Genomic DNA, 24,751 nt, shown 5'->3' with positions numbered 1-24,751 from the left:
ATATCCCTCTTGCGCCCCGCACTGCGGGAGCCCGTGAGTCAATTTAACCAAGAGCCTCCAGGCGCTGTTGTGCTGCTGAAGCGGTGGTGTGCAGCTACGGCTACGAGGCTTCCTGGGGCTTGTTGTCTGCAGCCAATGGCTGCAAACAAGTCTTCATTGAGATGCCTGTGTGAAACAGGGTGAGACATGTCTTTGTGATGTATTTATCTTCTCACATTGGGTTGAAGCTTACCCGATCACGAGAACTGATAGTCTCATAGTAGCTAAGTTGCTGTTAAGGTAGCTTATACTCAGGTTCGGTTTCCCAACCTAACTGGAGTCAGACCGAGGGACTCATTTAAACAATGAGACCCTGAAAATGTTGTGTGCACACTGCAAGTGGAACAAAGACTACATTGCAGTGATTGGCCTGAGGCTTCAGGACACTCAAACAAGTAACATTACATTGAAATCGAATTTGACCAAAGTCTGTGCTTCAATGTCTCTGAAATGGCCTGATACTTTGCCTCTTGTGTTAATGAGTCTTTGCAGCGTCCCTGATCAGAGGACAGGAACCTCCCTCTGTGAAAACAAATCATGGACAGAGCAATGAGACTGTCAGCAGTGTCTGCAAATGCACTTGTAAACATTACAGATGCATGACTTTAGATTACTGCAAAGGACTCACTTAAGCTGTGCATTCTGTGTATCACAAGGTGGAGCTGCCACTACACCAACACATCAGGAGCAGTGTCATGACCTCAGTCCCAGCGACGGGGTCTTGTTGAAGAAACACATTCAGAAAACATGTCTGGAACCTTGATGGCATGGTCCATACCAGGGGATACTCATTATGAACACTGCTGTTAAGTGTGGAGGTCTCCCCAAATGGATACATGTTGCCCACACTTGCAGAGTTGAGTGTCCCCTTGATGATGTGACAGTCCCTCTCCCAAGAGTGCAAGCTGCAACTGAAAGGAAGTGGGAGGAGGTTAGACAAGTCATAGGAAATCAACGAGAACCTGAAACAGCACATCCTCGGTCTTGGAGGTTCTTGATTAATCTACAGTTGAGGCTGAGACAGGAGAGTCTTGGCTTATGGCAATGACTGAGTCAGATTTGGACCCTGACAAAAGCCCTCCTGTTGAGGCAAGATAAGTGGCAGTAGGAGACAGTTGGCTGAGAAGGCAGGAGAGAGAAAGACTGAGTCTGCCTATACACTATTAATTAATTGTGGGTTTGTAAAGCGCTAGAATCGACTCCCGAAGGAGTATCTCTGCGCAGTAGACCGCTGGGGAACCCGTCCTGGCTTTCCCTGTGAGATGGTCCCTACTGGGTATCTCCAAGGTGAAACCAGGCATCCTCAGCGTATGTGGGTACTAGAGGATACTGAGGATTCTGGTCTGAGTGACAGTGAAGATGGGCAAACTGCACTCAGAAGATCAAAGAAAGTCAGAGTGCCCTATCGGTGGTACTCCTTCCCTGAATGGACATACTTTGCAGCAAATGACAGAGAGAAGATGAGGGGATTTCGAGGATAACAGTGCAAATCAACTTGAACCTCCATGAACTGCAGCTTGTGCCTGAACTTTGAATTTGTTTTGTCATTGCATTGATTGACATGATTTTTCATTGGCATGACTCCTAACTTGGACTTTTCTCTGTGATTTCATTAGAGACAATTGAATAAACTTTGTTAAAAAGAATTAAGAAGATTTGCTGCGCCTGAGGCTGCAGAAGGAGAATATGGTGTCAGTTAGAAGACAGAATAGGGTTAGGGAAGACTCATGAAAACTTTGTAAATAAACTCATTACATAATTTATGGACTTTGTATTGTCATCTGCATAAGTAGAAACATACAGAACAAATCCACTTGCTATTTCCTGCTTAATGTTCTGATTCTAGAGACATCATGCAACGAACAAACACTAATAAATGTAGGTTTATATTAGCAGGTGTATTGATAGCTGTAACTGTTGGACTAATTGTTTTGCTTGTAGAATTATATTCACTCACACTTCCAACTTCAAAATCTTGAGATTAGATCTTGAACTACACCTAAAGCCACGTTTCCTACTGACAATAGTTTGCATGCATGTGATTTTAAGACATTGCATGTAGATTCATCATAAAGAGATTTCTCCTCGTGTGCTTATTTTAAGTTGCTTTATAAATACATTGACACAAAGCATGTAAAAGACTGCTTTGTCTGTAGGTGGGTACCTGCATCAGCTGCAGAAGGTATTACTACCATCACATGCCTCTTACACAAGATGTTACATGTAGACTATTAATGAGCCTTTTGTATTGAAATAATCATTTCCAGTATTATTTTTGAGTTATGATTTAGTGCTTTCTGAAGTCCCTTTGTTCAAACATTTAAATTGCCTCCCCAAGGTGAAAGAGATGGAAAGATTTCATAGCTTCTTTAAACCCATTTTAAAGTTACATACTGATTTTGCCCACAGGAACAATTTAACTTGTTTCCTAACCGATATTGAAAATTAATTTTTAAATTAATGTTCATTGAAAAACAGAGTGGGATCGAAGCTATAGAAGTCAATGGGCTAATGATGAATTAAAACATCAAGAGTCAGGAGTTATAGCTGCACTAACTTTAAATTCAACGCACAAGGTAAAGCTATGTGTGCAAAAACTAAAATCTGCAGCTATTACTATAAATATGGGAAGGAGTGATTGTAATTAAGCATGGGCGAATTTTGCGAATCTGGCGTTCGCGAATTTGCGTGTTTGCGAACTCGCAATCCGCAAAATCCGCGAATTATCGCGATTTTTTTTTTTTAGTGTTCGCAAGGGTTTCTGCCAGTTCGCGAGGGTTTTGTACCAGTTCGCAATTGCGAACTTACTTGTCGGCTCGCAACGGTCGCGACTATGTTGTTTCTACATCTGGTTCATCATCACAGGTTCACAGCACCCTCTGTTTCACCACTGCCACCCTGTTTCACCCATGCCACCCTCTGGTACATCAATGCCACCCTCTGGTTCATCACTGTAGATTATGGGGGGGAAAAGCAAGCACACCTGCCCTGCTTCAAATGACATGAATTAATTTGGGGTTGATTTATTAATGTGTCACTGTTTTAAAATTCCAGTCTGGCACCTGCTTCCTTATCTGTAATTTGCTTTCTGTTGCAGTGCAATTTTTTTTTCCAGGACCTTTGTGGCCTACTTGTAGCTATTCTATGAGCCTGCTGTGTGGGTCAGGGCAGGGTCATAGAATTGTTGCAACTAGCAACTGAACTCTGAAGGGGCCCCAGTCAGGAAGCACTACAGGGAAGGGTTACTAATGATGAGTTTGAACTTTTGCACCTGCTGAGTGCTTTCAGTTTTGCAAAACTCGTTTTTCTGCAATTTCGCGGGATTCGCGGGGCGCGAACTTGCGCGAGATAGAATTCAGAAGCCGCGAATTTGTGCGAATATGCGATTTTTTTTTTTGCAGCGTGTTAGTTCGCAAGGTTTTGTGCGTTTTAGCGAGCCGCTTGTAGGGCAACGGCGCAAAGTTACCCTCACGGTCGTTCACGGGCGCGGCCATCTTGTTTGCATGACGTATTTCCGTTTCCAGGCGCGATGTGTAATCTCGCAAAGTGTGCGGCTCACTAGTACAATTTCGCGTGTGATCGCGAGGAAAATCTTGCGCGAACTTACCCACACGGTCGTGAACTGGTGCGGCCATCTTGTTTCTCATTTATTGCTATGGTTCTGGGCATGCTTTTTGTATCCTCTCTGAATCTCTGCCATCCTTTGCTTGTTTGAAGTTTTTTTTGATCTATTTTACTTATTATCTATCCCTCTATTTTTCTAGCTCTATATTTTTGTGTTTTCTGCTACTTTTGGTTAATTTTAAACTACTTTTTTAAACTCTTTTCTTTTCTTCTTCCCTATTCTATTTCTTCTTTATTATTTAGCTTCCTTTCTGCCCAGACCATGGTAAAGGGAGCCGGGAAGCATCCCGAGAAGGGGAAGGGTCCCGCACCCCGTGCCCGGCTCCCGTGCGGGCGTTTGAGGGGGGAGCAGGTCGCACCCCGGGAAATCTTCAGCGCGGAGGAGGTGGCCGCACTAATTTTTTATGTTCAGCGCCGCCTCCCCAGGACCATCATGGCAGGCGGCAAGATCGCTAGCGGGTACCGGATCCAGGAGCGCCGGAAGCGGTGGGAGAAGGTGTGCCGGGCCATGTACCAACACTCTCCGGTCCGGCGCACCTACAACCAGGCCACCCACCGTTGGACGGATCTCCTGGACCGGGAACGCGATCTGCTTGACCTGCTCGGCCTTGAGATCCCCGGGCTTGGTGAGTAGTAGTAGCTATTTCTTTACTACTCTGTTTTCTCCTGCTCTGTGTGTTATTATATTGCAAATTTTTGTTTTTTACCAAGAGCATTAATGCTGCTGATTACATTGTAGGTAAATTATATTTCAAAATGTTCTGTGCATTTCAGGTGCACTGCTCTCCTTCTCAGTAGCGTTGCTACTATGCTTATTTGTTTTCGATTTTGTGTTCATTTCATTGGCCTGTGAAATTATGTATGAGTGTAGTTTAAAGAACTGCGTAATTCTAGACACTAAGGGTCAGATTTTTAATTACCGGCGCATCCCTGCAAAGTAGCAGGGATGCGCCAGTAATTGTGCGCCACGCCACCACCACCCATGGTGCGCCGTATTTACAATGCGGCGCACCATGGGCCCAAAACGTCACCAAAGCGTTACGCATCTGTTCCATAAAGGCGGCGCATTGCTGGAGTTGCGTAGCAATGATGGCGCAGCTCCAGCAATGCTCTCGGGTGCCCTATCTCCCCAATGCAGCATCAAGCCGTACGTCTGCTTCAAGCAGGCGCAGGGTTTGAGTCACGCATCATTGTCCTCAAAGTGACTGATTGAAATCTTGTAGATTTCCCTCAGCCACTTTTAGGATGTGTTCCTGCGCAGGAACACCCTCCCTTGCGCCGGAACGCCCCCTGATGGCGCAGGGCTTTACAACGCGATGCATCTCCCATATGCGTCACGTTGTTAATATACGCCGCACCATGGCGCCTCTTTTGTTCTGCCGCTGCGTCACAAAAGTCACGCAACAATGGAGCAAAAGAGCCGCAAGGGGCTTCTAAATCAGCCCCTACAGACTCAAGTCCAGTCCTTCCTTTGTACACATGGCGATAAGAAGAAATAGTGGTGGTGGATTGATAGTTTGAGTATTTTAATGACTGGTTAATGTAGTAGGAAACTTTTTAGTGTTTTCGCTGATCTGCAATCACAATGGACTTTGTCTGTCACTTCACGTGCTGCGGACTGCTGCCTGCCAGTCCTAGGCGAACCTTTTTAGTAGACGGTCCGCAAATCAAGCAATACTAATAACGTAGTAGACCACATGAGATCGGTCAATATATCCCGTGGAATAGTTGTCTATTTGCTATTTCGCCAAAATATTTTGTTATTGTTCTTTTGAAATGTTTGATTTGGTTGACAAATGTTATCATCCATGTTTTCTGGTCTTTCTTTCTTTCATGTTGTACATCAGCTCCCCCCAGGGGCAAGAGGGCATTGGAGGAGGCTGCTGCTGCTGCTGCTGAACAGGATCGGTCAGGCGAGGGCTCCTTTGCTGGCCCCGGTAAGTTTTAATTTGAATATAGAGTACTTATTTTTTCCTAGCGTTCCTCATTTGATTTTTTCTAAATCGTCTTTGATCTTCTTGTAGACTGTATCTAAATTCTTATCCTGCCTCGACTATGACTCCCTGTGGTATTACTAGATTATTCTTATTAGTCTGTCTGTGTAGCTAACTAAGATTGCACATTTGACAATTCCATTGGACTCCCATTCTAGTCAGCAATAGCTGTATGCACTGAGTGCAGTCCTCTGGGATTGTCCATAATATCTTTTCAAGTCTTCTAAATGTTTATGCTTTGAAAAATTGCCAACAATAAAAAGGTGAATGACCACCAAGAAAGAATAAGATACTACTTTACTTTTGGTTTGGATAGGAGGACAGTCCATTCTACTACTGTTGCAGGGACAAATCTGCACAAACAGAACTATGGGCACTAAATAATGCATTGCTTAGCTTATCAATTATAATAGGCGCTGTTAGACTTTCCACATACCTCAGTGATAACAGACTTTGTAGTTGAACCTCCAATCTCCTTACTGACTAGATAGTGTGGCAGAGTCATTTAGCTCCCAAAGTCACTGATGATTGATCCCCAATGATGATTATCCAACGCAGGACAAGAGTATGGAGTCAGAGTCAAGAAGTGTCAGAAGCACGGACTCATGCTTGCAAAAATTGCAAAACCTTTAGCTCAGCCACTCTAGTCTGGAGGACCAAAAACCACAGAGTCTATTTAAGTTTAAAAGCTTTATTAAAAGTAAACATATTTATTAAAATCAAGTTTGTCATAAAACTAAACGTTTAACTGAAAATGGAAAAGTGCTTAGTGCTGACGATTAATTGAACACATTTCTTGTGGTCGAGCCGAGCTCTCACCTGGTTTGAACTTGATCTTGCTCGTGTTCTTAGAAGGCAAGCTTCTGTCTGTTAGGAGAAAAAGTGGTGCGTGTTAAAAATAAAAAGCAAGAATTCATCAGTTGTGCCAAAAAGTGCAGCAAGACAACAGCCTTCCCTGGAAAAAGGGACATTTTTACTTTAGAGTAGACAGTCACAAATTATTACATTGTTTTCTGTTTTTTTCACATTTCTTTATTCCTAGACCAAATATTATATAGTAGTGAGTGGTGTATTCTAACATTCTTAAATGTACTTTGTAGGTGGAACATCTGGTGCTGGGCCCAGCGCGGAGGTGGTGGAGGAAAGTTCTGGGGAGGAGGCGGTGCAAGTGCCGGACGACACCAATGTGCCTGTGAGGGTTCACACGCTGGTGGCGGGCAGAGGTAAGCTATATATTCCTTACTTATTGAGATTGAAGACTGCAGAGTGTGCTTTCTGCACGGGTGTATTATAAATCAACCAGGTAGTAGCCTCCTCTAAATGTACTTCGACTTAACTGTGAAGTTTTTGGCGAGAAGAATCCCAATCAGATCTGAGATGAACTTGATGGATGGGATGAACGAAAAGCGAAAGAAGGGTGTAAGTAAGTGTGGAAGGACGAGAAATGTAATGATGACTGGCAAAGAAGAATGATATGTGTTTGCTTGGTCCCCGAGGTGGCTGGGAAGGAAAGAATATGGTATGGTGCATGGCTGGGTGAATGATGAAGCAAGGATGGGTGGAAGGAGAACAGCCTGGGTGGGTGAAACAGAAACTGTATGTGTGCATATACTTTGAATGGATGGATGCCTGGATCATGGTACTATCTGACACTTAGATAGCATATGTGTATCTAGAGAGAGTAGACGGTCACTGGATGAACTAAGTGTTACTTTGAAGAGCATGTAACATCGCACCTGCACGTCCGTTCCAGTGTAGGAAAAGCAAGGAAAAGAAGTTGTAATTTTGTCTAAATACTACCATGAATAGTAGCAGTAGTTTGTATTGCAACTGCAAGCACAGCATATATCCGGTTACTACGGTGGACACTCCCTACCTGTCTTAATAAGTTTAGTTTAGTAGTAGTACATCATTCATGTGTGGGTGTATCACTGTTCACTCAATAAAAAGCAAAGCACCTAAAGTCATCCCATATGTAATCAAATACATCCCATGTGAAGTGATAGATAATCAGATTATTTAGCTTCTTCATTTTCCTTTTCTAGTACTCATTTGCACTGTAGGGTGAAAGTTAAATTAATTAAGCCGTAGCCCTTTTAACAGAGTATTCTCAGTGCCACCCGTAATAGAAAAGTAAGAGCTTCACCACCTGCATGTACTGGACCGGTACAGTAACGCAAGTCTGTCTCACTCATCATGGTGTGCGTCTGTTTTTCTCGGGTGCAAGTTCACTGCGCTGGCATTGTGCTGGCTTGCATGAGATAACGTACCAATTTTCCTAAACAAGAGAGAAGAAGTGGTGTACTGTCATAGTCGACTATAATGGAAGTCCATAGTGCTCATAGAATTTGTTCCTTAAACTCCCACTAATGTTAGAGCAAGGATGAAGAAGTGGGAGGTTAGATAGATACTGGCCTCCATAGTTATGTACTGTGCTTTCAAGTTGCTAGTTGTACTGTGACACAACTTTCTGCTCAATCATTTTGTGTTAATCTTAAGGAACTTTGGTTACAGACTATGTCTTTCTTTCTTCATATAGATGCTCCTTCCAAATCAAAAAAACCAACAAGGAAGGAGCTGGCTCGAATGGCCCGGCAACGGAGGCTGGATGCCACTGTCGCAGAATATCGGCAGCTGGTGGCCCTGGAGGAGGAGGGCACGCAGTCTACTGGTACATCCACTGGGACAGCTGCATCCTCCTCCGTGCCCCCACGGGCTGCCAGCCAGCACAGTGCTCCAGCAGTACGGAGCCGGGCTACCAAAGACAACCGCCACTGCCGAGCAGCAAAGACAGCAGCTGCCCCCACAGGAGTTGCAAGGCACGCCAGCACCGCTTATGCCTCAGAGTGTCCTACCTGGAGCAGGAGGTCCTAACATATAAGACCTTGGTGGAGGGCCTCCGCTCCGACCATGCCACCCTCCACAAGGAGTTTGATTCCCTGGCCGCTAAAGTGAACAGCATCCTGCCGTAGTGTCCCTTGCCCCTTTTTTAGAGACTTTTGGGGGGTGGGAATTGGGAGTTGGGTTGTTTTTGGGACTTTTGAAGGACAATCGTTGGGGTTAGGGAGGGTCTTGCGGGAGATTATTTTGTTAGGGCTACACAAATATACTTTTTGAAACTTTATCTGAGCATACCTGTTTTTTACTGCTTTTGAGTCTGGTGGGTGGGGGTTTAACAGTAAGTTTGTTTTCCTGAAACTTAAGTCTGTGTCATTTTCTTCCTTTAAGTGTAAATGGCTAAATGTTTTCAATACTAAGTGCCTTTTCACAGATTAAGTGAATTCAAGAGTCCTAGGACTTTAGTAGTACTACCATCAATCTCTCGTCTCTCCTAATACTCCATTATACTACCTCCCACCAAACGCTTATCTTACCTGTAATTTGTGTTTGAAAGTAGGGCTAGGCCCAGGGCTGGCACCACGGGAAATGGCGATTAAGGTTGGCAATCCTGGGCGGATGAAATGTCCTCATTGCGGTGGTACTAGTGGTGTGACATAGTGGCAGTTGCATGCCTATGGAAAAAAAGAAAATGAAACCTGCTTTGTCCTTACTGGAGCATTACAACGGTACGATAGAGAATATAACAGGTGACAGTACACTAGAACAGTGCCACAATGTAGCCTGACAAATGGTAAAGTATTGAAAGTATAACTAGTACTTGCGTTGAATTTCTTTGACATTGGCTACTACTACAAGAAATAGTACTGAAGCTGAGTAAATCTAGAATATATCCTCGGATTCCTTCACCAGCCTGTTGCCATGGCCTTATCCTCCCCAGCAAGTGTGTGGAATTATTGCTGTCATTTAGTCACACATCAATCAAAACCACACTGCCCGGGGGAAGAGGGTTAGGGTTTGGAAAATGGATGGGAATGGGGGTTTCTTTTTGGGTAAGTTTTGTTGAGAGAAGACAAAAAAAGCACAGCATGGACAAACAATAATTGAAGATAAAGAAATCTTTGGGTACAAAGCTAACCATAAATCTTTTAAGTGACATAAAGGAAGTGCATGCACTACTGCATGCATTGTTACTGAAAAGTAAGTAGTACTTTCGACAACCGTGAATGACAGAATGCGACAGTACAGGGCTGCAGCGTTTTCACTTGCCTATCTCTGCACTCAGAGAAACACTTCTTACATTAAATTAGGTTTAAAAAATAGCCGAAGTAAAACCTATAGAATGGCTGTAGGGATCAATTTAGAAGCAGAGAGAGATCCAAGAAATGCAGAGTCACACTCATGGAAGTTCACAGCAATAACATTACTTAAAAAATAATTTGGATACTGTATCTGTATGTTGTTGTAGTTGTCCTGTTGAATTTGATAAGTAAGTTGCACGCATCAAACCATTCCTCTTATTAGCGGCACTCCTCCCTTCCAGCTGACGCTTCGTCCATCAATGTTGGTGACCAGAAGACACCCTGTCCACTGCCTGCCTGGCGGATGCTGAATTGCGGCTCGCTAATGTGAAGCCTGACTTCATCCTTTTTTACCCATTGCACAGACTGAAACCCGGCCTGTAATTTATTGATGGAAAAACAGGAAGTGATATTAGAACACCACTGATAAATAAATATAAGGTATGTACGCTGTGTAGTGCAAAAAGTCACACTTTGAGTTTCCTAATAGACAGTACAATATTTTTGAATGTGCGTACTCTGTCTGAGTCTCCTTTTGAAGGATAAATAAGTATGGGCAAATTAATTTAGCGGATCTTTCCCCTCAAGCTAGGTGTACTGAAAACTGTGTTTTAGAACAAAATTAGACCTTCCCAGCAGTGCTCCCACCAAGACCATTACTAAAGCCAGTCGCAAAAATGTAGAAGACCCCCAATCAGATCTCAAAAAACGAGGCCTAGTAGAAAACTGGTGACAAAACGTACTTTGAAAGTAAAAGTAGGCCCAAATACCCCCTTACCCACCGTGGATTGTATTCAAACCACTTGCAAGCAAGCAAAAGTATCCATACCCAGCATCGCTCCAAGACTCGCAAACCCCCCCACAAACAGCCTCCCACCCAAACAAATGCAATACAAATACTGCTAACCCTAACGAGCCCTAAGTTAAGAATAATGGCAAACGTTTTCTTTAACTATGTCAAATCCCCCCTTTCCCACCATGGATTTTCTTCAAATCACTTGCAACCACAATTACACATTCCCACGAGTGCTCTAAGACCCCGGAACTCAGTTGCAAAAATCTAGAACACCCCGAAACACATGCAATCCTGCTGCTAGGGCTAACCCTAACGAACCCTAAGTTACAAAAAGTGCCAAAAGGCTTTTCCTCATGGATTTTGTCCAAACCACTTCTATCCGGTATTAGACCTTCCCAGCAATGCCCCAAGACCCGCCAACCCACTCGCAAAAAAGCACAACACCCCCAAACAGCTAAAAAGGAAAATCTCATACTTACAAAATTTGTCGGCCTTCGGTCCAAACGCGCTGTGCAGCTAGGTCATAACTCCAGTTTTCCATCACGGATTTCCTGAAAAGCAAATGCAGTCAAAATTAGATTGTCCCAGCAGTGCTCCCAGACCCCAAAACCCACCCACAAACACCCGGAACCCCCCCAAAGAGCACCTCAAAGGCAAGCAAGTCAGCAAAAACGCAAAACAAAATTCTCCTCCGATTTGGTTCAAACCACTTTTATCCGGTATTAGAGCTTCCCAGCAATGGCCCCGGAGCCGTCAACCCTGGTGAAAACTAGTAGAAGACCCCCAAACAGCCAAAAAGCAAAAGTACAAAAATGGGGACTTAGTCATTTTCATGGCAATTTCCAAAATCACTCCGCGCGCGCTCTGCAGCTAGGCCCTAACTCCCCTCTGCCACCATGGATTTGCTTGAAACCTCTTGCAATCAAAAGTATCAATAGCCAGCAGTGCTCCCAGACCCCGAAACCCACCCACAAACACCAGGAAGCCCCCAAACAGGCCCCAGAAAAAGCTACATTGAGCAAAATGTCAGAAATAGCAAAATCTTTTTCCTCATGGATTTTATCCAAACCACTTCTATCCGGTATTAGACCTTCCCAGCAATGCCCCAAGACCCGCCAACCCAACCCGCAAAAAAGCACAACACCCCCAAACAGCCAAAAAGGAAAATCTCATACTTACAATATTTATCGGCCTTCGGTCCAAACGTACTGTGCAGCTAGGTCATAACTCCCGTTTTCCACCACGGATTTCCTGAAAAGCAAATGCAATCAAAATTAGACTGTCCCAGCAGTGCTCCCAGACCCCAAAACCCACCCACAAACACCCGGAACCCCCCCAAAGAGCACCTCAAAGGCAAGCAAGTCAGCAAAAATGCAAAAATAATTTCACCTCCGATTTGGTCCAAACCACTTTTATCCGGTATTAGAGCTTCCCAGCAATGGCCCCAGAGCCGTCAACCCAGGCGAAAACTAGTAGAAGACCCCCAAACAGCCAAAAATCAAAAGTACAAAAATGGGGACTTAGTCATTTTCATGGCAATTTCCAAAATCACTCCGCGCGCGCTCTGCAGCTAGGCCCTAACTCCCCTCTGCCACCATGGATTTGCTTCAAACCTCTTGCAACCAAAAGTATCAATAGCCAGCAGTGCTCCCAGACCCCGAAACCCACCCACAAACACCAGGAAGCCCCCAAACAGGCCCCCAAAAACGCTACATTGAGCGAAATGTCAGAAATAGCAAAAACTTTTTCCTCATGGATTTTGTCCAAACCCCTTCTATCCGGTATTAGACCTTCCCAGCAATGCCCCAAGACCCGCCAACCCACCCGCAAAAAAGCACAACACCCCCAAACAGCCAAAAAGGAAAATCTCATAGTTACAATATTTATCGGCCTTCGGCCCAAACGCGCTGTGCAGCTAGGTCATAACTCCCGTTTTCCACCACGGATTTCCTGAAAAGCAAATGCAATCAAAATTAGACTGTCCCAGCAGTGCTCCCAGACCCCAAAACCCACCCACAAACACCCGGAACCCCCCCAAAGAGCACCTCAAAGGTAAGCAAGTCAGCAAAAACGCAAAAATAATTTCGCCTCCGATTTGGTCCAAACCACTTTTATCCGGTATTAGAGCTTCCCAGCAATGCCCCAAGACCCGCCAACTCACCCGCAAAGAAGTAGAACACCCCCACAAGTGCAGAGTCTTTCTTCATTGGGCGTAATCCAGCCTTCTGCTTTGAGGGAAATAGGAGTCTGGAGGAGGAGGATAGAGGAGCATGTTCTTGTGAACTTGTGAACCTGAGGAATGCAGACTGCGGCACCTTCAAATCAATAAGCAAACAAGTGAAGACAGTTCTGCTGATGGGCTTATTTTTGTGATTAGGTGATTAAAGTTTTAATTATATTAACTGTGCAAAACAAAGAAAGACAGACACACAGGAATAAAAGTGAATAAGGACGAAAAAGAAAGTTATTGATTCATTGGCTCATTTTCAGGGCTCGGTGTCAGGGAATAAGAATAAGAGTTTGTCCTCATACTCTGCGAATTCAGGCAGGAGTAGGTCAGTGTCACCTAACAGAGAAGAAATTCCCTCATCTAAGTTGCTGTCCTCCTCGTCTTCATCCGGCGTGTGTTCTTGTACTTTGTAATCTGGTGGTATGAGGTGCTGATTCATCTTGATCATTGTTAACCTCTACACATTTTTGGGCGAAAGGCGGGTCCGTTTGGAAGTTACAATGCCACCAGCAGCACTGAAAACACGTTCAGAAGACACACTTGCGAGTGGGGAAGACAAGTAGTTTATAGCCAGGTTGGAGAGCTGTGCCCACAATTCTTTTTTCCCATGCCAATGCGCCAATGGGTCAGCATTAACATAGATCTCTGTTGAGTCATTCAGATAGTCCTGCACCATCGACTCAAGGTTCTCCAAGGTTCCTCCACTTTGCTTACTTTTTGCTGGGACCTTTTGAGAACCAAACCCAAGCCAAGTTAGCCAATCCTCTTCTTCACCCAATGTTACTGTTGTGTCTGGTGCAGATGATCCGGTTGCCGGTGTCTTTAACGGCTGAGAGGTCACTTGTGCCACAGCCACAGGTGCAGAAGTGGATTCTTTTGACTGGGGATGGCCTGCTGATGCTGATGTACTGCCTTTTCCTTCAATTTGCTGCCGTTCTCTTTCAAACCTCATGGCTGACAAGGCTAGCCAGTGTTTGTACTTTGTAACATCTTCATCATCAAAAGGAAAGAATGTTCGGCCTGCCAGCGCCTTTTTGTAGCGTGGATCCAGAATAGTAGCACAAATGTAATGCTGTTCTGAGTGGATCATTTTAAGACGTTCATCGCCAAGTAGGCGCTCTAATAATTTCTCCGCCAAAACAAAAGCGTCTTGCTTTTTTTAATCTTTTTGAAACATAGAAGACATTGCCTTCAGTGGGTGCTCCAGCATGCGCAACAATGGGATAGCTTTTCCCAAATGACAGTCCTCCTTGCTGACTGCACGTGTGAAGACCTCAAAAGGACGAAGCATGTCTGTCAGGCTTTTAACTAGGTTCCATTGCGCCGCATCTAGCCTCAGGTCCTTCTGAGCTGTACCCAGTGTTAAGAAATAGTGATCGAGTACCGAATACTGCTCATACAGACGCTCAAGCATGTAGAAGGTTGAGTTCCAACGTGTTGGCACCTCCTGGATGAGTGCTTTCACTGGCATTCGACGTTCATGTAGCAGGCTCCTCAGATGCTTCCGGGCCTTAAAAGAATGGCTGAAATGGTTGCACATTCTTCGGCAGGCGGCCACTAACTCGCATGCTGGACTGTCTTCATCACTCAAGAATTTTTTAACAACCAGGTTTATACAGTGCGCCAAACACGGCACTCTGAAATAGTGACCCAGATCCATGGCCTTAACTACATTGGCGCCATTATCCGTGGAAACATAACCAATCTGGCGTTTTTTTGGGGACAGCCAGTGAAAGACCTTTGTGTTAAACTCATTCAAAATGTTTTCTGCTGTATGACGTTTCTCCAAGCCAAACATGGCTAGTGTTGCATGTTTCCGAGCAGCTTTAAAAACTTGGTCCGGGTCAACAACTGCGTTTAGCTTTGCTTTAACCCCTAAAAAAGAAACCCAGTGTGCAGTGATGCACATGTAATCAGCACCTGCGCCACTGGTCCACAGGTCTGTTGTCAGATGTATAGTGTGAACAGCACTCTTCTGCAAAGCTGCCCCAATCACCTCCAGCACATCTTCATGTAGTGCTGGAACCGCAACTCTGGCAAAATAGAACCGGCTAGGAACCTTCCATTTAGGGCAGAGCGCTGCCACTAATTCTAGAAAACCAACCCCTTCTACAAAAGAAAAAGGGAGAAGGTCCAGAGCTAGCATTTTAGCAAGCTTAGAGTTATACAGAAGCGTCAGTGGGTGGTTGCGATCATATGGCGCTGCTGAAAACAACATGGTTTTAATGTTGGCCTGGACCATGCTTTTACGGGATGATGATGATGATGACTTCTTCGACCCAGTTACGCTCGCTGATGAACTTTTTCACATTGGTGTCTCACTCTCTCCCACACTCTTAGTATGGCTCACAGGGGGTGTGCTGCTGACAAGGGTACTGGGTGTAAGTGAAGTGTTTGACACTTCTTCCTCCTCGTCATCATCAGATGAAACATCAACGTTTTCTTGACTTGCAATTCGGGCTTCCTTGATCTCCTTTAGGTGCGCAAACCATTGGACAGCGTGCTGTCTCTTAAGATGACCTCTCTTGGCTCCGGTACCATAGTTGGTACCAAACTTACCACGACTAACTGCATGCTTACAAATGCTACAATAGGCGAAGTTTTCCTTTTTTGGGCAAACACTGAAGAAGTCCCAAACTGCGGACTTGAAATGTCTGTGGGGGCCGGAGGAGGCGGCGATACTGATGGTGGTGGTCATGCTGCTAATGCCAGATGAAGTGGAGGATGTGGATTGCCAAACTTTACTACGTTGTGCACTTTCACCACCGCTAATTGAGTCGAGGTGGATGGAGGTCCCTTCTGGCGAGGAAGAAATATGGAAGCGGTAGGTGTTGGTGTACTAGTTAACTCCAATGATTGTGGTGTTTCCATTGCCTCCTCATCGACAACATCATCATCACGCTCAGCAGCTTCTTGGGCTAGGGTCAAAATGTCTGTTTGCTGCATGCCCGCTGGGGTTGCAGTGACCTTTATGATGACTGCGTCGTCGTCGTGAGAGTCTTCATCAGCAGGAGTATACGCCACTTCTTGTTGAGCCTCATCACACTCCATAACTATGAGACTTTCGACGACCTTCCTTTTACGCTTAACTACCTTTGTCAGATCATGGTGTGCCTCACTCTCAGACAGCAGTGATGGTTCCCAATTGTGATCCGTATCATCAGAAGGAGGTGGGCTTGAAGAAGATGTAGACACCACCCTTGATCTTTTCCTTGCTAGGGATGTGGAAGACAATGAATGAAGTGGCTTCCTCAAATGATACCTCGGCTTGATTGTCGATTTCCTGATGTGCCCCTACTTCGGGAGGAACAACTATTATGGGCACTTGTGACCCTCCATGCGCCTCTGCTTGCGCATCTCCTTGCGCTGCCTCTCCTTCCACATGTACTTGGGCTTGTACTTGCACAAGTGGTTGTTGTTGCGACACTCGTCAGATGAGTTACAACAACCTGTGTTGATTGAGGGACATTGCTGCTACTTTCTTGCGATGAGCCAACATCACTGGTCGATGGTGATTGAACAACTAGACTAAGTGCCTCTGCAGCACTCAAGGGCTTGGACTTAAGTTGGCGTGGTGGTGGTGGCACTGAGCCCAATGGTGCGGGGGTGCTGCTCCCAGCTTGGTCCCCAGCAGATCCCGCTGCTGCTGCAGGCGTACTTTTTTTTTACTCCCAAAAAATGTGGTGGGCAGCACACCAGTCTCCTTGGTAACTTGCTTCTTCTGCTCCTTACTGGCAACTTTCTTGCTAGAAGAGCTAAGGGAAACTTTTTTTGGGGCCATCTTCTTCAGAGGTCAGAACAGCAGGCCGCAGTTGCACGAGTTGCAGAGTTGTCTGTGGCCAGACGTGATGTCGCGTGACGTTATGCTGCACACACACCGCTGCAGGACTGCTTCCTGGCACTAGTGGTTCTCTTGAGTCTTGTGCACCTAAAAGCAATGGAAGACAGAGGAACATCAGTTCAGTTATACACACCAAAATCTCAAAAACCACATAAAAATCAGCACAATCCCATGCCATCCAAGCCCTCTATGATGTTTAAATTCAAGACACCCCACAGAAAAACTAGGCCCATGCACCACTCAGTACCCCTGGTCAAAAGGCCCCAACAACAGCCCAAAAATCAAAAAACACAGAACAATCAGCACAATCCCATGCCATCCATGCCCTCCATGATGTTTAAATTCAAAACACCCCACAGAAAGACTAGGCCCATGCACCACTCACTACCCCTGGGCATAATCGTTGAAAGCTAGGCAAAATGGTTGCAGGCCTGAGAACACTGCCTGCATTCAAAATGGCCCCTTGCCTCCAAGCACATGGCCAGGGCCTGCCTGTACCAGCACTCAAAATGGCCCCCACCCACATGGCCTGTCCCCATGAACACCCCAAAAAATCGAAAAACACAGAAAAATCAGCACAATCCCATGCCATCCATGCCCTCCATGATGTTTAAATTCAAGACACCCCACAGAAAGACTAGGCCCATGCACCACTCAGTACCCCTGGTCAAATGGCCCCAACAACAGCCCAATATTCAAAAAAACACGGAAAAATCAGCACAATCCCATGCCATCCATGCCCTCCATGATGTTTACATTCAAGACACCCCACAGAAAGACTAGGCCCATGCACCACTCACTACCCCTGGTCAAAAGGCCACAACAACAGCCCAAAAATCGAAAAACACAGAAAAATCCGCACAATCCCATGCCATCCATGCCCTCCATTATGTTTAAATTCAAGACACCCCACAGAAAGACTAGGTCCATGCACCACTCACTACCCCTGGTCAAAAGGCCACAACAACAGCCCAAAAATCGAAAAACACAGAATAATCAGCACAATCCCATGCCATCCATGCCCTCCATGATGTTTAAATTCAAGACACCCCACAGAAAGACTAGGCCCATGCACCACTCACTACCCCTGGGCATAATGGTTGAAAGCTAGGCAAAATGGTTGCAGGCCTAAGAACACTGCCTGCATTCAAAATGGCCCCTTGCCTCCCAGCACATGGCCAGGGCCTGCCTGTACCAGCACTCAAAATGGCCCACACCCACATGGCCTGTCCCCATGAACACCCCAAAAAATCGAAAAACACCGAAAAATCAGCACAATCCCATGCCATCCATGATGTTTAAATTCATGACACCCCACAGAAAGACTAGGCCCATGCACCACTCACTACCCCTGGTCAAAAGGCCCCAACAACAGCCCAAAATTCGAAAAACACAGAAAAATCAGCACAATCCCATGCCATCCATGCCCTCCATGATGTTTAAATTCACGACACCCCACAGAAAGACTAGGCCCATGCACCACTCAGTACCCCTGGTCAAAAGGCCCCAACAACAGCCCAAAAATCGAAAAACACAGAAAAATCTGCACAATCCCATGCCATCCATGCCCTCCATGATGTTTAAATTCAAGACACCCCACAGAAAGACTAGGCCCATGCACCACTCACTACCCCTGGTCAAAAGGCCACAACAACAGCCCAAAAATCGAAAAACACAGAAAAATCAGCACAATCCCATGCCATCCATGCCCTCCATGATGTTTAAATTCAAGACACCCCACAGAAAGACTAGGCCCATGCACCACTCACTACCCCTGGGCATAATGGTTGAAAGCTAGGCAAAATGGTTGCAGGCCTAAGAACACTGCCTGCATTCAAAATGGCCCCTTGCCTCCCAGCACATGGCCAGGGCCTGCCTGTACTAGCACTCAAAATGGCCCCCACCCACATGGCCTGTCCCCATGAACACCCCAAAAAATCGAAAAACACAGAAAAATCAGCACAATCCCATGCAATCCATGCCCTCCATGATGTTTAAATTCAAGACACCCCACAGAAAGACTAGGCCCATGCACCACTCACTACCCCTGGTCAAAAGGCCCCAACAACAGCCCAAAAATCGAAAAACACAGAAAAATCAGCACAATCCCATGCAATCCATGCCCTCCATGATGTTTAAATTCAAGACACCCCACAGAAAGACTAGGCCCATGCACCACTCACTACCCCTGGTAAAAAGGCCACAACAACAGCCCAAAAATCGAAAAACACAGAAAAATCAGCACAATCCCATGCCATCCATGCCCTCCATGATGTTTAAATTCAAGATACCCCACAGAAAGACTAGGCCCATGCACCACTCACTACCCCTGGTCAAAAGGCCCCAACAACAGCCCAAAAATCGAAAATTCCAAAATTGTAGTTGCAGCAACTGTAATGCCCCAAACAAACTTACTTGTGAAATTTCTAATCCAAAAGTGATCCAAAGAAAGTCAAAAAGGCCTCAAATCCAAATATCCAGCAGCATCCACAAAAAGTAATTCTTCCAGGTCAAGAATCCGAATGAAAGTGACCAGCACATGAAGAAAGCACTGGGAGGAGCCTGCTGGGCAGGAACAGGAAGTTGGAGACTGTGGGGCACTTCCTTCCTCCCACTCCCCCCCCCCCCCCAAAATGGACTCCTTGCAAAAAAAAGTGCAGGCAAATATCAACCTGAGGAGTTATTCTGAGAAAAATCATCATTTTCAGAAGGTTTAAGCTGCTTGCTGGTGGATTTCTTGTGCAGAATTTCAAATTCTGCATTTCGCGAGTGCGAGATTGTTGCTGCCCGCCGCATCTACGTGTTCGCAATTGCGAACTCTTGCGATGCGTGTTGTGCAAGGTGGCAAGCCTCGATTACGTAATCGCGGTCGCCAAACTCCCGCGGGATCCCGCAGCAAGATCCAAAATGGCGCAGCACTCGCAAAATATCGAGAAAAACAACTCGGCAAACGCTGAATGACGGTAAGTGAACGCCGCACGCCGCAAAATTGTATCACCAAGAAAAAAAAATCTGCTGCGTGCAAATTTGCGGATTTTTGGTAAATTCGCGAGAGTTCGCAGATTGCGAATTTACCGAAAATCCGCAAAATCCGCGAGCGGAACGGATTTTCCGCCCATGCTTAATTGTAATCACATTTTTGAATGTGAAGGGAATTGGTCATTATATATGGGATAATATTTATAAATAAAGTTTTTAAAATGTATATTTATTCGAAGACAAGATCCTGTCATTCCTGGAGTTTATTATGTTTGTGGAGATCAAGCATACTTTACATTACCCTGAGGTTGGTATGGCACCTGTTACTTGGCAATAGTCTTCCAGAAGATTTATCATGTAGAGCATTTAGATGAACTTGAATGTAGTTTGCATACTAGAACCAGAAGACGCAGTAGTGGTACTGAAATAGTTGGAGATATATTATTTGATGCCTTGATTCCTTCTGGGGGAGTAGTTTTGAATGATTAAAATTAGAAAGCTCCCCACTATAGTTGATAAAGTAGCTACTAGCACTGCCAGTTCATTGTTAGCTATGGCACTAAAATGACAGCTATTAGGTCTATGGTAATGCAGAATCGCCATGCATTAGACATCCTTCTCACAAAGGAGGGCGGAGTCTGCACGATGTTGAAGGTTCAGTAATGATGCACCTATATTCCAGACAAGAGTGAAGAGGTGAAAAGATACATTAAGAACCTTTCAGAACCTTACACACTTAAAAGGGTGATTTAAAGGAGTTGGAAGGCACAGAAGCAGAGGACGCAATTGGAAATTGATTTACAGCAGTGGGTAATTGGTTTGGAAATCTTGGAAGTGGAATAGTTGGCTCCATTTTGAGACCCCTTGTGATAATTGTCCTTTGTGAAATATATTGGTTTGTAATTTTCAAGAGATATAAGTGTATGAGAGCAAAAAGAGAGGTACATAGAAAAAGAAAGGATAGGGAACTAGAGGACAGTCTGTGCAGATTTTACAATAAAATGAAGTATATGGAAAATTCTAAACAAACATTTTTGAAAACCTGAGGGTTTTGATTTGATCTCATCTGATAACATTAATATTTGGATTGTGGTGGCTAAAATCACCAGCAGAGGCTGGATTGGAGCAGAGCAATTTAGACTTGACCCATAGACATCACAGAAAAGCAATTATATATATGCATTTGACATTATATTCACTGTGTGCCTTAACTTTATAAATGTGTGTGAAGCATTTTCTCATTACTGAAATATATTTGCTGTAGAACTAGAGATTTATATATGTGTGTACTAATGTACAGTTACAATAAAATTATGTATTCATATTTACATTCTACATTTCAAGCTGTATTTGCATATATAAACATTTATTCTTTTATTCACGTTTTGCATTTATTTCTAAAGTTGCATATGTGTTTGTATAGCCCGACATTCGATGTGTACCTTGGATGCTTCACTTAAGTAAGCCTGAGTACATTTTGCTTTGTCAGCATGTTTCTCTTTTCCATGCAGTTTCATCATCATGATTTACGTTAGCTAGAGAACGGTTTATTTTTGTATTAGACTGTTGATAGAGACGCTTGAAGGGAAACTTGTTAGTGAACGTGGAGAAACAATGGTCGAAAAAGGCCTTTTGTTTATACTGTACCAGTATGGCAAGATGTTCAAGATTGGGAACTGCAGCTTCAGTTTCATACCATGTGAACCTGAAGCAATGCTGCAGGTGCCCTCAAGTAGTATTCTGATTGATCCCTGGCGGTGTGAAGAAGATAAGAACGATTTTGAGTCTCTTGTTACTTTTAACTGGTGTTCTCATAGTCAGAGTTCGGCAAGATCCCCGTTGGACTTTGAGAGGTACAGATCTTTCTTCATGCCCTGTTTTTGCAAGTGTGAAGCTTTATGCTAAATGTTAGACCTGGAATCCTTTGCATGGTTTCCATAACTTTTTTGCCTTCAGACCTCCTGTGTTCCTGACTTCCTTACTTCCTTTTTGCAGCCTTTAGGATTCTGGTCACTTTACCATTGCTAACCAGTGCTAAAGTGCATATGCTTTGTACTGAAACCATGGAAGCATTGGCTTATTCAACATTAACACATTTATTTTACCTATAGGTCCCTGATAAAGCGCACTGTGTGCACAGGGTCTGTAGATTAAATGCTACTGGTGGGCCTGCAGCACTGATTGTGCCACCCACTTCAGTAGACCTTTAAACATGTTTCAGATGACCACTGTATGGCCTGTGTGTGCAGTTATAAACTGCCATTTCAACCTGACAAGAAAACCTACTTGCCAGGCCCAAACCTTTCCTTTTATTAAATATATGTCACCCCTAAGGTAGGCCCAAGGCAGCCCTATGGGCACGGCAAAGTCTGTTTAAGAGGAAGAACATGTAATTTTGAGTTTTACATGTCATGGTAGTGAAAAGCTGCCAAATTTGTTTTTCACTACTGCATGGCCTATCTCTCCCATAGGTTAACATTGATATTGCCTGAGAACATCTTTTAAGTGTAATTTTAGATTGGGAAAAGTTAAACATAGAGTTCTGTGCCTCTGGGCTCACAATTTAAAATCACAACTTATGGTGAAGTTGGATTTTAAATTGTAAGTCTTAAAAGTCAACTTTTAGAAAGTTGACATTTCTTGTTTTTACCATTATGAGACTCTGCCTGTCTTAAAGTACACATCTGAGTTGGGTGATGACTGGGCTTTGTCACACAAAGGGAGCAAGAGTGTGGCGTTTGCATTCTGGTTGGCCATCAGCAGGCTGAGGGGCCTTCCTGAAGTAGAATGACATGGAGGAGCTGACACTTGCACCTGAATAGGGCTGTGCCTGTCCTCACACAAAGAGCTGCATACCCCCCTTTAGTGAGTCATGAGCCAGGGGAGGAAAGGCAGGGACCTTGTGACCTTCAAAGGCCTTTTTTAAGTTTCTCCACTTCAAAGGCACAACTGGCTTTAGGTACTGGACCCAGACATCACTAAATCAGAACGTTGCAGAAACCAAGGATATTCTCCCTGGAAGACAAGCTTCTGTGCTGCAAGAGGGACTGCCACTATGCTACCTGCTTTGCTGTTTTGGTCTGCTGCTTCTTGCCTGGGAGTGAGAAGGACTGGACCTGCTCTCTACATTTTTTAATCCGGGTTATTCCAAGGGCTTTCTTGCTTGACCCCTGTTCTTGAAATCTCAGGGCTATCAAAGACCTCCTTCAACTTTGCTCCAGATGCTGTGAGTAGTTCTGCCCTGCCAAGAGGTGCCAATCTAGTCCTGGGCCTTGAAAGAGGGGTATGCAGCTGTGTTCCTGCAAAAATCAACACAGAAATGACTTGCTGCCAAACAGAACTGATGCAGTGCCCTTTGACACAGTGCCAATCCGAGCACATCCCAGTGCGACTCCCCAATGACATGGGACAAGACTGCAAAGAATGACAACAAAGCAGTACCGATCTGAGGTCATGACTGCGAGCTCGACGATGACGCAGCACCTGCATTGTAAGGGGTAGAGTGATGGTGCGGAACCCGACTGCAAGGCTCAACTTTGACTCATCAACCCGACTACATGAATCGGAACTAACGCATTGACTCTTCGAGGCCGCTACTTGCTCCATCTAAGATTCTTCTTCAGTGGTTCCTGCATGGGTACTGTAACCTACCTGCCCACCATCATGGCTGGCCTGAAATTTTGGATTTATCCTGGTCTAGCGTGAATTCAAGTAACCCCTAAGTGCCATTAACTTTTAAGCACTATATTGCAGTTTATTCTCTAAAAATTCATATCTTAAGGTCTACCTATTGAATCTTTGTTGTTTTGGTCCTGTTTTACTCATATAAATAGTCTCTATTTTTCTGAACTGGTGTGGTCTTTTTGCTGTGTTTTCACTGTGTTGCTGTAATTAAAGTGTGAACATTGCCTCTAAAGTTAAGCCTGACTGCTCTGTGTCAAGCAGCCAGAGGGTGAGGACAGGTTAATTTAGGTTGTGTATGTGACTGACCCTGACTAGGATTGTGGTCCCTACTTGTATAGGGTGCAAACCTCTGCCAACTAGAGAACCAATTTCTAACACTAAAAGGTATTTCCTTTTTCTTTGGTCTTCCGCTGGAGTTTGATTATGCTGACACCTTCTTCCTTTATGCTCCTGATTTAGAGACCCTTGACAGGTGACCTAAATTTGATCTATGTTTAGAAGAGAGAAGGGAAGTTTCTTTATGGAACACCTGTTTGCTTTAAATTGTGTTTATACAATTGTGATTATTGCAATTTGATATGTCACCTACTGTGATATTTCAGCTTACCTATTGTATTGCTGCATTTACTCAACTTCTTCTTGGTTTGCATATATACTGGATTAATTGGTAAAGTTATTTGTGATACTTATTGTGGAGTCACATTGGCTTCACTAGTTAGAAATGTATTGTTGAAGTTTTCTCCGTTTCAATGCCTCACACCAGCTAACAATGGTCCTTTCTCAATAGCCCACTTGATGGCAAGACATTCCTTCTCTATCACTGGGTATTTCATTTCCCTCGAAACAACTTTCTACTGATGAAGAGAATGGATTGTTTGACCCCTTCTGGAGAGAGCTGTGAAAGGGCGGCACCTAGATCGGTTTCTAGAGCATCTGTCTGTAGAATAAAGGGTGCAATGAAGTTGGGGGGGGGGGGGCGAGGACAGGATTGGTGGTAATTGCAGTTTTTAGTTTTTGAAATGTTTCCCTGACTGCGAGGGAAGGACATAAGAGGTGTTTGAGTTTTTAATCCTGTGGTATAAACCTTCTGTAATGCCCCAATAGTCCTAAAAAGGCACTTAATTCTTTTTGGACCAGGGAAAAGAGATATCAAGAAGAGCCTTCACTTTTTCTTCTTGAGATTCTATTACTCCATTACCCTGGACATATCTGCAGTATCTAACTTTGTTGAACCCTACCCTGGATTTTCTTGCATTAATGTGCAAACCTGCTGGTTTTCTTATAGTGAACGAGGTGTTCCTCTCAGGAGGTATTGAAAATGATAATATCGTCAAGGTAAGCCAATGAATGGGAATGGTGGTGTTGTAGCACTTTGTTCATTAATCTCTGAAAAGTGGTGGGAGTTCCATGGAGACCGAAAGGCAG

Source organism: Lissotriton vulgaris, chromosome 4_1 (assembly GCF_964263255.1).
Source record: "Lissotriton vulgaris chromosome 4_1, aLisVul1.2, whole genome shotgun sequence".
Taxonomy (NCBI): Eukaryota; Metazoa; Chordata; class Amphibia; order Caudata; family Salamandridae; genus Lissotriton; species Lissotriton vulgaris.
The sequence above is the reverse complement of the archived record's forward strand: the minus strand, read 5'-3'. Positions refer to the sequence as shown.